The sequence below is a fragment of the Bison bison genome, unplaced genomic scaffold (genome assembly GCF_000754665.1).
Source record: "Bison bison bison isolate TAMUID 2011002044 unplaced genomic scaffold, Bison_UMD1.0 scf7180017864519, whole genome shotgun sequence".
Classification (NCBI taxonomy): Eukaryota; Metazoa; Chordata; class Mammalia; order Artiodactyla; family Bovidae; genus Bison; species Bison bison.
The window spans coordinates 16,074,461-16,090,275 of NW_011495072.1; positions in this window are offsets into that span (position 1 = coordinate 16,074,461).

The window sequence follows — 15,815 nt, forward strand, 5'->3', positions numbered from 1 at the left end:
GGGGAAAGAACTGGCCTGCCAATGCAGGAGATGTAAGAGATGCAAGTTTGATTCCTAGGTCGGCAAGATCCCCTGGAGGAGAAAATGGCAACCCACTCCAGTATTGTCGCCTGGAGAATCCCACAGACAGAGGAGCCTGGCAGGCTGCAGTCGGTAGGGTTGTACAGAGTTGGACACTACTAAAACGACTTAACACCCATGCCCAGGCCCTAGGATAAGTGCAAAAACAAGGAGAGATATAGATGTTCTAGGCAGAAGAATTTGAAGCAAAAGGAATAGGGTGTGTCATCCTTTTTCTCCATAGCTTCTGGAGTTCTATTATAAGGGATGTTCCTGGTATTTCTCTTGATCATCAGAGGCATCATGTAATTTATTAATGTCTGATTTCAAAACTGTCTTCAAAGAAAAGCAAGTTTAAAATACTTTAAACTTATATTTCAGTTTGTATGTTGTCTTCTATTCAAAGTACGTAAGAAGAATTCATCTCTATTAATTTACTTGAACTAAAGTGACAAATAGTCTGAAACAGGTTAAATGTTATTTCCCACATCACAAACCACGGAGGGAAAAACTTCTTAATTTCCAGATTTTCTGATCCTTACTTCAGTATGCCTGTTTTTATTTGCTTACATTATTTCCCATATGATTTTCTTTGAATATTCCTTTGATTCTTGTTTTGTGGAGGGAAGAGGAATGTATTTTTAAATAAAATGAGAAAAGAAAAACAGGCATTTTTTTAAACATATATTTGTTACAGTTGAATGTATTATGTAAACTACTGTAACTTAATAAGTATTTATGTTGCATAGAGTAGACAACTGTAGCAATTATTAAAGACAACATATGGCAACCTTAAAGCTCCAGGGTGACAACAAAAACATATGACTTCAGCTAATTATAAGTATTTTCTAAGATCCTCCTAATTGCTGTAGTAATTAAAATTTACCAGTTTTTGTGAAGATGCCAAATGACTTATTACAATGGAGTCACTATATGCTTTGCATTATTAAGTTTACATAAAATATACACTCCTAGAACACTAAAGAATTACTCTTTGTCTATAATTATAGCTATTATTTGTATCTATATCTATCTATCGATTTGTATGTAGACCTCTCTATAAATAGGTAGGTAGATACTGCCTCTCTTTCATAAATTTATATATAAATAGACTTACATATACATATGTATATATTTCTTTGTATGTTCCTATAAAGAAATCTTAGAACTTAATTCCATCTCCTTCAAAGTCACCATGTCTTATCTCATTTTTATTTTCTACACATTGTAACTCTGTCCTTCACTATTTTTTATTAGTAATATATACTATGTGGTGTTTGCAGTCTTCTTGATAGGATAATAATTAGCATTAAAAATTTATTAATTCAGATCAAATATACAGCTCAGCTTTCCAGATCACATAGTCCTACTGGTAACACCACTCTGATTAAAAGAAATGTTTGCTGGATTAAAATACAAATTAAGATATTGTAATATGTATTAATATTTTAATTCTGAAATCCCTAAGAACAGGGGAAAAAAGCTTCCCAAGAGAAATTCAGTTTTATTTAAACTTTAAACCCTCATGTTATTAGATATTTCAAGTTATTGGATACCCTTGAGAAAAGTTGTTTTAACAATATAATTTTAAATTCATGACAACATAACTCCTGTAAATTGCCTTTCAACTAAGGATTTAGTTTTTATTTGCTTAATCAATCCAAGCTTTATGAAACTCTCGAAGGGCTGTGAATAGCTAGAAACTATTTTTTAAGAGAAGAATATTGAATATTATAAGAAAATAATCTACAATTTAAACAATAATTTCCTTAAAAATTATAGTTCAATATGGATCAGAAAAAATATAAACTATTTTAAAATGTAATGTAAAATGTATGTGAACCTGACCTTAATTGTATATTTTTAAATACCCAGGTTGTATTAATTAGGGTTTAGCACAAGGAAATGGTCCATTTTAGGCTTTACTTTTTTTTCTGTTTTTAAAGAAGAGAAAGTGTTTAGAAAATCAGATCATATCACTGGAAACAGTAAGTTTGAGAACATGTTGCCTTAGCTGCCATCTGTATATTTGAAAATTAGCAACAGGAAGCCACTGCCACATCTGCAGCTCAACATCAACAAAACAGTGAGTAGATCCCTGAAATGCTGATTTAATTCAACAGACTCCTGATACAAATGCAGTTTTGATGGGACATTGAATGCCGAGTCTAGTGTAACAGCTTCTATCTATAACTCAAAGATCTTGTTTGAAATGTCCATAATATTTTAGTGTTACCCAGGAACACAAAAACCAGTCTCAGAACTTAAGAGAGAGGGAATTTAATAAAGGCAGTTTTTAGATGCCAGTGGTGAATAGTGATTTCCTTCCCCAACTCTCAAGATTAAAGGGCAAGAAAGCACTGTTACTTTTCTCAATGAAAGACAAGATAAAGAGAAAACATCATCAGAGTCCAGAGCTATCCAAGAAAAAGGAACCATAGTGGCCATTCCGTTTTGGATTAGTAGCTGTGGAAAAGTTAACTTGCTGCCAAAGATAAAGCCTGAAGCACAGAGAGAGGAAAAATACTCTGGTTCTTTCTCTCTCATGCCATTCAACAGTCTGACTTTGGCTTTCATTCAGCAGAAATTTGGGGAAGCCAACTGAAGTCCAACTTGGAACTACCTGATGGTTTAGTTGGCAAAAAACAATTCTCATCAGTGAACCCAAATGAAAGGGAATTTGGAAAGTAGTTTCAACTTTCCAGTCTGTTCTTTGTTGAAGGTCCACTTGAGCACTAAAAAGATGCTTAATGTCAGTTCATCATACACAATGTATTTGACCTGTTCAACTACTCAATATCTGTCCATACATTTCCAGACAGTAGCATGCTTTAACTAATGTGAGCAAATGCATCTCTTAAATATGAAAAGATTATCATTACCCTCTTATAAAATTAAGTTATCTTAAAAGATATCAACTCATAATTTCATTTCTGGGTGAGATTCATTCTTCCATTTAGTTACAATTCCTCTTTGATAACAACAATCTCAAGCCTGTATTATCACTCATGTAACTTTTATATAAAGTGATAGATGAGACAGAGAGGGAGAGAATGAAATTGGCATAAATGCATATATATTAAAACTATGGATAAATATCTAAGAATCACTGCTGGTGTTTACAAAATTTCTATTATCCCTCCACATTCTCTTTGCCATCAGGTGGCAATTCAGCTGCAGTAAAATGTGCAGTGACATAACAGTCATCTTGTCCGCCTGAACACTGTAGTAAGAGCATGCTATGCCAAGGCAGATTTTTTTTTTTTTGTCTTATTTGTTGCTTTTTGTTTTAGATTTAAAATTCATTAAATTCAGAGCAACTTTTGAGAGGGTCATCTCTATGACCCATTAGATAGATCTACTTTTTTAACACTCTTCCAATTTTGTTGTTGTTCAGCTGCTCAATAGTGCCCAACTCTTTGCGACCCCAGGGACTGCAGCATGCCACACTTCCCTGCCCATCACCATCTCCCAGAGCTTGCTCAAACTCATGTCCTTTGAGTTGGTGATGCCATCCAACTATCTCTTCCTCTGTCATCCCCTTCTCCTCCTGCCTTCAATCTTTCCCAGCATCAGGGTCTTTTCTAATGAGTCAGCTCTTACCACCAGGTGCCCAAAGTTTTGGAGCTTCAGCATCAGTCCTTCCAATGAATATTCAGGATTGACTTCCTTTAGGATTGACTGGTTGGACCTCCTTGCAGTCCAAGGGACTCTCAAGTGTCTTCTCCAACACCACAGTTCAAAAGCACCAGTTCTTTGGCCCTTAGCCTTCTTTATGATCTAACTCTTCCAACTTGATTATTTCTAAATGCCTGAACCATCTTGCTACAGTGAACACAGACATCAATGTCCTGAGATAATTTCTCCTTCCCATAGACTGGGTGTCCAGATGTACCATTTAAAGTGTTCTCCAATAGGAGGATTCCTGTTACCTTGATTGGAGATATAATGATGCAGTACGCTTCTAGTATATAATACTGCAATCTATGGGCCTAGGTTCACATATTTTTTTCTGCTTACTTTCTTGCTTGAGTGAGGGAGAGTTAGTAATGCAGTTGGAGCAAGTACATTATAAGCCATCTGTTCATAACTTTTGTATCTTCCACATGATGCTGTACTTTGCATACACTTACTTCAATATCTTGGTTGGCCGTATAATATCTAGTTCATTATGGGAAGTTTGGATCATAAAAACATGTAATGTGTCATGATCAAGTATTCAATATTAGCAGGGTCCAGTAGCAACTTCCATTTAAAATGAATCTCCAAATTATATTTTATCTTTTTCTTTAATATACTATTGGATGTGATTTGGTTAAATTTTTGTAGGATTACAGATATCAAAGCTGATTCATTGGTAGTCAGTGAATTGACCATATTCACTTTCCTTTGCTCTTAAATATGTGATGTGTGAAAACAAATGCTGTTAAATTAAGCTGCCTGGCTTAAGATACTTTGTCATAGCTTCCTGAATGGAGTAGAACATGTAGCTTCTATGGGAAATAGTATAGTAGTTCCTCAAATAATTAAACATACAATTATTTTATGATATAACAATTCCACTTCTGGGTATATACACAAAAAAATAACATGGACTCTACAGATACACCCATTAATATCATCATTATTCACAATAGGCAAAATATGGGAACAACCCAAGTGACTTCTCCATTCTGCAGATGAATGGATAAACAACATGTGGTATATATATATATGTATATATATACATATATATATATACACACATATATATACATACATACATACATATACATACAGTGGAATATTACTCAGCCTTAAAAATAAAGAGCATTCTAATATGTGCTACATAGATGAACCTTGAATAAATTTTTATCAAATAGACAGCTCAAATAAGAGTTGCAAAAGGTGTGTAATTTCACTTATAGAAGGTACATATAAGCCATATCCATAGAAACAGAAAATAGAATGGTAGTTGTCTGAAGATGAAGGGAGGAAAAATGGGGATTTTGTATAATGAGTACAGAGTTTCAAATTGAGAAGATAGAGAAATTCTAGACATGAATGGTGGCAATAGTTGTTCAATTATGTTAATATGTTTAATGCCAGTGACCTGTATGCTTAAAAATAGTTAAATAATAAGCATTATGTGTGTGTGTGTGTACAGTCAGTCATGTCTGACTTTTTGTAGTGTGATGAACTATAGCCCACAAGGCTCCTCTGTCCATGAAAATTTTCAGGCAAGAATACTGGATTGGTTGTCTTTTCCTCCTCCAAGGGATCTTCCTGACTCAGGGATCAAAACCATGTCTTGTGTCTCCTGCATTGGCAGACAGATTTTTTTTTTTTAACCACTGAACCACCAGTGAACCCTATGTTATGCATATTTTTCCACAAAAATATCCATAAGTAGATAATGAGAAAAAAAGAATGGTAAGAAGAAGGTGTAAAGGACCTGTGCATATTAAGTAATGGAGAAACTCGAAGTGAAAGTAATAAATTTGTAGCTGTAATTATCAAATAGGCTTCCATGGTAGCTTCTTTGCAGTGCAGGAGAACCAAGTTTGATCCCTGGGTCGGCAACACCCCCTGAAGAAGGGATTGGCTACCCACTCCAGTATTAGGGTCCCAAATAATTGGGCTTCAGGCAAACAGAAGAAAGACCATTCATGATGAAGAGAGCAAAAAAAAGTTTGAGAAGTTCAGAGAAAAAAGTCTTATCTGAAGGCAGGCAACCACTAATCCAAGTCTAGTTTCTATCTATATATAGTTGCCTCTTTTGGGCATCTCACATATGGAATTCAACACTCTGTGGTCTTTTCTGACTGTCTTCCTTTCCTTAGTGTAGTATGATTAAATTTCACTGATGTAGTAACATGAGCAGAGTTTCATTTATCTTATAGCCACATCCATTGTGTGAATATACTTTTTTATTCATATATTCATCAGATGATTGATTTATATTTGATTTGTTTCCACTGTTGTGCTATTATAAATGATGCTGCTATCAACATTTTGTGAGCATGTTTTAATTTCCTTGGCTATATATCTGGGAGTGAAATTGCCAGGTCATGTAGTAACTCTACATTTAGGATTTTGTTGATTTGCCAAACTGTTTTCCTAAGTGTCTTCATCATTTTACATGTTCAGCAGCAATGAATAGGGAAAGGGAAAGGGAAGTTGCTCAGTCGTGTCTGACTCTGTGCGACCCCATGGACTGCAGCCTATCAGGCTCCTCTGTCCATGCGATTCTTCAGGCAAGAGTACCGAAGTGAGGTGCCATTGCCTTCTCCGACCTTGGTTTATAACATTATATAAATTTGAGGTATGGAAAATTATATTTCAAATTCTGAAGCACTACAGTATACTCACCACCAAAAGTTTTATTTTCCATCAGTCATGATACAGTTGACCTTCTTTTTTTTTTTCCCTCTCTCATCTTTTTTTTTTTTCTCTCTCATCTTATTTTTTTATTTTAATTGGAGGCTAATTTCTTCACAATATTGTAGTGGGTTTTGCCATACATTGACATGAATCAGCCATGGGTGTGCATGTATTCCCCATCCTGAACCCCCCTCCCACCTCCCTCTCCATCTCATCCCTCAGGGTCATCCCAGTGCACCAGCCCTGAGCACCCTGTCTCATGCATCGAACCTGGACTGGTGATCTGTTTCACATATGATAACATACATGTTTCAATGCTATTCTCTCAATGAATGGAGAGTCCCAATTCTCCAAATCATTGCAAATTACTGCTCTTGTCTGTGTCATCTTTGTAGGGTGGGAAGTAGTTTCCTGAGGTTGTGGTTTTAATATGTTTTTTCCTAATGATACATGAGCTGCTGAATGTATTTTCATGTGACTGTTGGCTATTTAAATATTTTACCTGGAAAAATGTTTATTCACATCCTTTGTATATTTTTTAGTTGGGTCATTCATTTTTTATTATTGAATGGTAAGTATTGTTTTATGTATTCTAGATACAGTTTCCTTGTCAGATACATTATGCGGAAATATTTTCTCCCATTTCTTCTTGTTTTTAAAATTTTATTGATGATGTCTTTGAAGCACTAACATTTGAATTTCGATGAACTTTAGTTTATTTATTTGAGGGTGGTGGCATTTGTAATTGGTGGCTTGTATAAGAAATCTGCCTAACTCGAGATCACAGATATTTACTCCTATGTTTTCTTGAAGAATTTTTCATATTTAACTGTTACACTTAGGTTGATGATCTATTTTGAGTTCACTTCTGTGAAAGATGTGAAGCATGAGTTCAGGTTCATTATTTTCCATGAACAAAGCTAGTGGAGGTGATGGAATTCCAGCTGAGCTATTTCAAATCCTAAAAGATGAAGCTGTAAAAGTGCTGCACTCAATATGCCAGCAAATGTGGAAAACTCAGCAGTGGCCACAGGACTGGAAAAGGTCAGTTTTCACTCAAATCCCAAAGAAAGGCAATGCCAAAGAATGCTCAAACTACCGCACAATTACACTGATCTCACACACTAGTGAAGTAATGCTCAAAATTCTCCAAGCCAGGCTTCAGCAATACATTAACCGTGAACTTCCAGATATTCAAGCTGGTTTTAGAAAAGGCAGAGGAACCAGAGATCAAATTGCCAACATTCGCTGGATCATCAAAAAAGCAAGAGAGTTTCAGAAAAACATCTATTTCTGCTTTATTGACTATGCCAAAGCCTTTGACTGTGCAGATCACAATAAACTGGAAAATTCTGAAAGAGGTGGGAATACTAGAGCACCTGATCTGCCTCTTGAGAAATCTGTATGCAGGTCAGGAAGCAAGAGTTAAACAGGACATGGAACAACAGTCTGGTTCCAAATAGGAGTAAATCAAGGCTGTATATTGTCACCCTGCTTATTTAACTTATAGGCAGAGTACATCATGAGAAACACTGGGCTGGTTGAAGCACAAGCTGGAATCAAGATTGCAGGGAGAAATATCAAAAACCTCAGATATGCAGATGACACCACCCTTATGGCAGAAAGTGAAGAGGTACTAAAAAGCTTCTCAATGAAAGTGAAAGAGGAGAGTGAGAAAGTTGGCTGAAAACTCAACACTCAGAAAACTAAGATCATAGCGTCCAGTCCCATCACTTCAATGCAAATAGATGGGGAACCAATGGAAGAATTTATTTTTGGGTGGCTCCAAAATCACTGCAGATGTGACTGCAGCCATGAAATTATAAGATGCTTGCTCCTTGGAAGGAAAGTTATGGCCAACCTAGACAGCATATTAAAAGCAGAGGTATTACGTTGCCAACAAAGGCCCGTCTAGTTAAGGCTATGGTTTTTCCAGCAGTCATGTATGGATGTGACATCTGGACTATAAAGCTGAGCACCGAAGATTGATGCTTTTGAACTGTGGTGTTGGAGAAGACTCTTGAGAGTCCCTTGGACTGCAAGGAGATCCAACCAGTCCATTCTGAAGGAGATCAACCCTGGGATTTCTTTGGAGGGAATGATGCTGAAGCTGAAACTCCAATACTTTGGCCACATGACAGGTAGAACTGACTCCACTGCTGGGAAAGATTGAGGGCAGGAGGAGAAGGGGATGACAGAGGATGAAATGGTTGGATGGCATCACCAATTCAATGAACATGAGTTTGAGTATACTCCAGGAGTTGGTGATTGGCCAGGGAGGCCTGGTGTGCTGCAGCCCATGGGGTCACAAAGAGTCTGACATGACTGAGCAACTGAATTGAACTGATTTATTTGTTCAGCACTGTTTGTTGAAAAAACTTTTTCCCCAGTGAATTATTTTGATACCTCTGTCAAAAAGCAATGGATCCTAAATATAGCTTTTTCTTGAATCCTAATTCTATTTCATGATCTGTGTCTATCTTTTTGCCAATGCAACACTGTCTTTTTACAGTTAACTTTGTAGTATTAAAGGTTTGAGTCCTCCAGCTTTGTTTGCTTTTTAAAATAGTTTTGGCTAATCTAGGTTCCTTGACTTTTTATGTAAATTTTAGGATCAGTTTTTTAATTTCTACAATTCCAGCAGGAATTATACAGTGATTGCTTCGAATCTATACATAACTTTGGGATGTGTTACCATTTTAACAATGTTAATTCTTTAACATGGGATGTATTTTCATTTGTTTAGATCTTTACTTTCTCTCAATATGTTTGGAATTTTTTTAATGTACAAGTCTTATGTTTTTCTATCAAACTTATCCCTAGGTATTTCATTTTTGGTTGCTTTTATGAAAGGAATTGTTTTATTTTAAAATCATTGATTGCTAAAATAAACAAACACAGCTTATATTGTAGGTTGCTCTTAGATCCTGCCATAGAGCTGAACTTCATTATTAGTTCAGATAGTTGCTTAAATGTTAAGGAGAAGTGGCAAGAATGTATATTCTTTTGTTTCTGATTTTGGGATGAAACATTCAGTCTTTACTAAATATGTTAACAGTGAGTGTTTTTTGGATAGATTTCTCAAGATAAGGACATTCCCTTCTATTTCTAGTTAAGTAGTTTTCTCAAAAAAGGGTGTAGGATTTTCTAAATGCTTTTCCCACATGTTGGGATGATTATGTGACTTTTATCATGTATTATATTAACATATAGCATTACACTGATTTTTTTTTTTTAATCTTAAATCCACCTTGCATTTCTGAGATACACTCCACCATGTTTCATCAGTTCAGTTCAGTCACTCAGTCGTGTCAGACTCTTTGCGACCCCATGAATCGCAGCACGCCAGACCTCCCTGTCCCCCACCAACTCCCGGAGTTCACTCAGACTCATGTCCATCGAGTCAGTGATGCTATGCAGCCATCTCATCCTCTGTTGTCCCCTTCTCCTCCTGCCCCCAATCCCTCCCAGCATTAGGGTCTTTTCCAATGAGTCAACTCTTCGCATGAGGTGGCCAAAGTACTGGAGTTTCAGCTTTAGCATCATTCCCTCCAAAGAAATCCCAGGGCTGATCTCCTTCAGAATGGACTGGTTGGATCTTCTTGCAGTCCAAGGGACTCTCAAGAGTCTTCTCCAACACCACAGTTCAAAAGCGTCAATTCTTTGGTGCTCAGCCTTCTTTACAGTCCAACTCTCACATCCATACATGACCACAGGGAAAACCATAGCCTTGACTAGATGGACCTTGTTGGCAAAGTAAAGTCTCTGCTTTTGAATATGCTATCTAGGTTGGACATAACTTTCCTCCCAAGGAGTAAGCATCTTTTAATTTCATGGCTGCAGTCACCATCTGCAGTGATTTTGGAGCTGAGAAAAATAAAGTCTGACACTGTTTCCACTGTTTCCCCATCTATTTCCCATGAAGTGATGGGACCAGATGCCATGATCTTCGTTTTCTGAATGTTGAGCTTTAAGCCAACTTTTTCACTCTCCTCTTTCACTTTCATCAAGAGGCTTTTGAGTTCCTCTTCACTTTCTGCCATAAGGGTGGTGTCATCTGCATATCTGAGGTGATTGATATTTCTCCCAGCAATCTTGATTCTATCTTGTGTTTCTTCCAGTCCAGCGTTTCATATGTTACTGGATTCAGTTTGTCAGTGTTTCATTGAGGATATAGTGTATTTCTAATTGTAAGGGAAATTGCTCTGAACTGTTGTCTTTAGTTTTGGTTTCACAGTAATAGTGGCCTCATAGAATGTGTTGGGAAGTGATATTTGCTTTTTTGGAAGAGCTTGTGATTGGTATTGAATCTTTTGCAAACATTTGGAAGAATTTATCAGTAAAGTCCTCTGGGCCTGAGCATTTCTCTTTCTCCTCTTCTTTTAACTAATAGAATCTCTTTGAGTGGTATAGACCTATTCCGATTATCTAGGGGTGGAGAGAAGATTTGACTATCTTGAAAAAACTGTTACAGACTCTGCTGTCAGAGTTCAATAGTTTCTCTTGGATAAACAGTTTCTATTTTGTTCTGTGGCTTTAGCTAAATACAAGATTTCTGAAATGGTGGTTTTAGTTATTTTATAGTACATGTGAACTCCATGTTCCTCACTCTGGCATTCCAGAAGGTAATCTGGGTCAGGGAAAAGTTGGTTGTACCTCATGGCTATTGTTAAGATAGAAAACATTGAGCCAGTTATATTTTACTGAAGAATTTTTATAGTATGAGAATGTGATATTTTAAAAAAATCTAATAAAGACAGGTATTAGATAATCATCAGTGCAAAGGTAAAATGTGTCACTCCTTTAATTCATTGCAATCTAATTATTACAAAGGGAGAGAAGAATTAGATGAATAGTTGTGAGTTAAATGATAAAAATCTTCATAAAATATAAAGGTGAATCACAAATGTTTGACTACACAAATAATCCACAAATATTTGAGTTATTCCAGTAAATACCTGAAGTTGCAATATTACTTTTTACAGGTAAACACCAACTTATCCAAAAGCTGAGGGCATCAGCTTTCTAAGGCAGATGATTAATGAAAGCAACTTTTGATTCCAGGTTTAATCATTTATTTGCCTGTCAATGCCATGATAAAGTCCCAGAAGCTCTTTGCAAAATTTGCCATGAGATAGAGTTAGCAGGTGTTATTAAGAGAATATGCAAGTTTCTTTAGCAAAATGCCAAAAGTTTATTGTCGACCAACTGGGGAAGACCTGTGAGATCCTTCCAGTGTACACAAAAGCAATGAATCCATAATTAAATTACAGTTAATCACAGATGGTTATTTTACAACAGGTGCTCAACTTTGAAAGTGTAGCTCTGGACTATTTTTGTTCCAACATGATGTTCAATCCCTGTTGGTTATCTGGCAATATTTTATAGTTAGAAAATGTTTATTTTTGTGATGTTATTTCCTCCCTAATAAATAAATAAAATATTATTTCATGTAAATTTAGTGAGCGTGTGCCCATTATTATTTTGATATTTTTAAAACACAGAAAAATTGTTTAAATATTACTTATCATATTCACAAAATATTTATTGATATTCAGAAATAACTGTTATTCAAAGATATTAGCAGGAGTATATGAAATGATAGACAAATTTAAAGGATTCTACATTGTTCAAATTTAGAAAAATTTAATAACTCACATAGTCAACAATAGCTTTATTGACACATATAGATGTTCTTAACGGTTTCACTTTTAAAAACAAATAAGATAAGCAAAAATGATATAACATTGAATTATTGGTACAGTAACCATCACAACATATTAAGGGAAGAAAGGGAATAGGTGATTTTTTTACATATTTAAATTTAGCACTAATATTCTGTAAATGATAATTTTGCTGAGCAAGGCCAATCCCTCCTCCAAATATCATAAATATAAAGCTGATCTGGATACATCTATTTTAGAGTCTAATTATTAATCATCTATTAAATGCAAGATTTTTGGCTTAATGCTAGATATAGTCAGTGTTCTCAGCTTTGGGGTATCATTATGGAACTATTAATATTCCATGTTCTTATAAGTAGCCACTAATTACCCATTTCTTTCATCTCATTCTGTATGCCCCTCCTAACCCTCTGTTTGGAAAGAAGAGTTGCATATTCCTATGACTAATTGCTTTGGCATTGCATTCTGGCAATATTGTTTTCAATCTGTTGTTTTCTGCAATGATCCAAATAGATATTTCTCCTACACACACACACACACACACACACACACACACACACTCAAAATGCCATCTATAGCATCCCACTGTAGGAGAAAGACCCTCTTCAGCTTTTTTTTTTTTTTTTAAAGAAAATTAGAATACCTCCTTTTAGGGAAAAAAAAAACAAACAAACATGAAATTATAAAGGCTGTTAGAGCTGTAGTCTTAGAACTAAGAACACCATCAACACTTGTGGGACTTTAGTCAGACTTGAGTCAAATAAGCAGAAATAAAGGAATTAAATCTGTGATCAAAACATAAAATTCAGAAACTCCAGAGATAAAATAAAACATTCACAGAATCAATAAAGACATTTGAAATCAAGACTCTGGCAAAAGAAGTAAAAAGAATATTTGTGTACTAGCTAAACTGCACCATGAGCATTCTATTATATATGCAATTTTTCTCACTTCCATTACCACTCAACTTTCCAGATGTTCTTCCTTATTCATGCAATGACTTTTCCTTCCTTTTCCCTGGAACCTGTATGTCTCTCCCTATTTCCTCTATCCCTAATTCAGATAAGTAATATCTCTAATCCCTCAATTATGTCAGTTACAAGTTGTATCAAGGAAGCATAACCAGATAACATCTACCCAAAATTCAACCATGTGATTTTCTTATGTTCTTGGTACCTGTCATATACATGGTTACTGAATAACTTTTTTAAAATGAGCAAACATGTTATGCTAATTAGCAGCAATGTTGTCATTTTGATGATTTTTGAATAAATATATGTCAATTGCTTCCTACCTTTAATTATAGAAAATTATAGAAAAGAAATACAAAGAACACTATGTTCTTAATTTTCAAATAACTGCCACTTTGAAAGGGCCTTTAATGTGTTTTTAATGTGTATTCACTACCAGCTATGTTGTCAGTACAGAAGATGTGATTTACTTTTTAATCAGAGAGAATCATGGCTGTTGCTCAACTGAATCTCTGCCTGGTGTATAGAAATAAAAATATTATGTACATACACATCTGAATTGGATCCAAAGGTTGAGAAACCTTTGGATAGCTTATCTGACAAATATCTAGTAGCTAGTTTATTACCTTGGTCATTTTAAAAGCTATTTAGAATGGTCATTTCTTTTAGGATAAGAATTCTTAGTCTGATGTACATTTTATGATTTTAACAGTAAAAGACAAATATGGAGGCTTTAAGGGATTTAGGGCACAAAAATAGCCACCTTACTCGAGCAAATTCCATACCTCAAATAAATCTTAAATAAAAGCAAATATATAACAAGGTCTAAAATTACCAGTTTCACATGACCTGTATTTTACAAACACCCCACTGAGTAACGTGCTTTGAAGACAAAGGATATATTTTCTAAAGAACTACCGTCACAACTGATTTCCCATTAATCAGAATTATGTTTGTATATTTATTGAATGTGTTTTCTAAGGAGTTTCCAACTTTTAAAGTTACAACTGTTAGTCATCATGATATCTGAGCTATAAGAAGACCTACCCAAACATTTGTACTGACAAAATTATTGAGCTATGAATTAGTGAAATGCTTTGCCTACATTTTGTAAAATGTTATAAAATAGTCATTGTGTATTTCAAATATTAATATACTCACTAAAATTGTATTCAAATTTTTAAATGAAAAATGCCATGCTTCAGGCAATAGAAGCACAAAGACTGTTTAGACAGAACTCTGTCCTCAGGTGTTGTCATGTGATTAAGCACTACAATATTCTGTCTATAGAACAAGTATGGTTACTAAGTTAAAATAAAGTGTCATTTAATGGAATTTTAAATGCTAATATTTTGGATGTAGCTTTTGACCATAGTTGAGTCTATTCCCAGGAGGTTCAGATGGTAAAGAATCCGCCTGCAATGGGGGAGACTCAGGTTCTATCCCTGGGTCAGGAAGATCCCCTGAAGAAGGGCATGGCAACCCTCTCCAGTATACTTGCCTGGAGAATCCCATGAACAGAGGAGCCTGACAGGCTACAGTCCATGGGGTCGCACAGAGTCGGACACGACTGACTTTCACTTTCTTTCGTAGTTGAGTAGTTGGTCTCACAAAGAAGATTCATGTTTCTCTTGAACAATGCCAAAATAAAAAGGTGTACGTGTCTTTAATGTGTATGTGTTCACTTTTATACACAAGAAGGGTAAAGATATTGAGTTATAATCTTAGTGCCTGATTCTCCTTTACAGAAAACCTTGAGTATATAGAAATATTCCTTACTTGTGTCTTAATGGAAATCTCACAATTTTATGGCACAATACAAATGTTAAGCTGTGATATTTTATTAAAGGAATAGAATCAATGCTAAACATTATGAAATTAGCATGCACATGTAAATTTAGATATTCTCTTGAGAAATAATATCAGGCTTGGGTCCTTTTTCTTAAATATTAATATTCTGGTTTACATAAGTACTGCATCCTGCTGCTATAGAAAATGACTACCATTGTTGATTTATGATGGCTATTTAACTAAGGTATCTCTTGTAAAGGACATGTCTCTATTAAGGATTGGAGGAAAAAAGATAATACGAGCAAGCCTTGGTTTTTAAGTAAATGATAAAAAATTTGTTTGGAAAATGAAAGAATCTATTATATGTTTATTTGGGGAAATATTAAGTGACTTACCTGAGTTATGGGGAAGAGAGTGGAAAATGAAAAGATCAAGCAATTTCTTGCTTCATTAGGTTCAGTTCAGTCGCTCAGTTATGTCCGACTCTTTGCGAGCCCATGAATCGCAGCACGCCAGGCCTCCCTGTCCATCACCAACTCCCAGAGTTCACTCAGACTCAGGTCCATCGAGTCAGTGATGCCATCCAGCCATCTCATCCTCTGTCATCCTGTTCTCCTTCTGCCCCCAATCTCTCCCAGCATCAGTCTTTTCCAATGAGTCAACTACTCGCATAAGGTGGCCAAAGTACTGGAGTTTCAGCTTCAGCATCATTCTCTCCAAAGAAATCCTAGGGCTGATCTTCATAATGGACTGGTTGGATCTCCTTGCAGTCCAAGGGACTCTCAAGAGTCTTCTCCAACACCACAGTTCAAAAACATCAATTCTTTGGCACTCAGCCTTCTTCACAGTCCAACTCTCACATCCATACATGACCACAGGAAAAACCATAGCCTTGACTAGACGAACTTTGTTGGCAAAGTAATGTCTCTGCTTTTGAATATGCTAT